This window comes from Pseudophryne corroboree, unplaced genomic scaffold, assembly GCF_028390025.1.
Source record: "Pseudophryne corroboree isolate aPseCor3 unplaced genomic scaffold, aPseCor3.hap2 scaffold_221, whole genome shotgun sequence".
Classification (NCBI taxonomy): domain Eukaryota; kingdom Metazoa; phylum Chordata; class Amphibia; order Anura; family Myobatrachidae; genus Pseudophryne; species Pseudophryne corroboree.
The window spans coordinates 40,049-40,924 of NW_026968857.1; the positions used below are offsets into that span (position 1 = coordinate 40,049).

An 876-nucleotide genomic window follows, 5' to 3' on the forward strand; every position below is an offset into this window, starting at 1 on the left:
CGGGAATGCTGCAGTCAAAGCAACAATTCCTCTTCTTCAATTACCATTTTAATAATAGGGTAAAGAAAATGAAGTGGATTTTTGAAAGAAAATAATACTGTCAATATACTATTAAAACAAATTAAAATGGTAAAAGTTATTGTACTTTAAGTAAAAATAAAAGAGACAAAATATCAATCCCAGTTTTGGATTACTTTAATTAACAAAAAAAATGCATATAGCAGAGGATAGTTTCAATCTGCCTACCTCTGGGTTATGGGCCCAGCATGCTTCCATTGCAGTACTCTGCTGCACATGTAAGTGCAAGAGATCCTGAAGCACTCACTCATCATGGGAAAGTACCAATGTGTTTCTTCGTTGGTTGATGGAAGAAACATCTTACAAAAACTCTCCAGATTATTGACTTTTTAAAGTTTTTCTAGGAAACGTTTTAGATGAATGCTTATTAGCCTTTGTCAGTATGGACTTTTGCAAAGTGTCTCTGTGGCGCAATTGGTTAGTGTGTTTGGCTATTAACCAAAAGGTTGGTGGTTCAATCCCACCCAGGGACGTAATTAACCTTGTGATCAGATTTTGGTGATATTTAAGTAGACAAGTCAAAATTTCAAACCTCCTCTTATGGTGTAGGGTACATGGCCTTCTCTGATGTAATCAGAGTTAGATTTGATTCAGTGATTTTATAAAAAACAGCTAGGAAGCACAATTTAGCAGTGGGTTGCAGAGAAAAAAAATATGCTGGCAGAAAAATCCAATCGAGTGATTAAACAGCTCTTCATTTTCTGGCTTTATTTTTATGCTAACAAATTTGTTCTCTGAAAAGTGTCCACAAAGCCAAGTCTCTGATTAACACCTTTGTAAGGATGGTTTTTCACCTAT

General features: G+C 35.2%; 1 non-coding gene across 1 annotated transcript; it reads left to right on the forward strand.

Annotated features, from left to right (window-relative positions):
• Positions 1–477: 477 nt before the first annotated feature.
• On the forward strand, positions 478–551 carry TRNAN-AUU (transfer RNA asparagine (anticodon AUU)). The gene has a single exon. It is a non-coding gene; the product is annotated as a tRNA-Asn (tRNA).
• Positions 552–876: the final 325 nt, after the last annotated feature.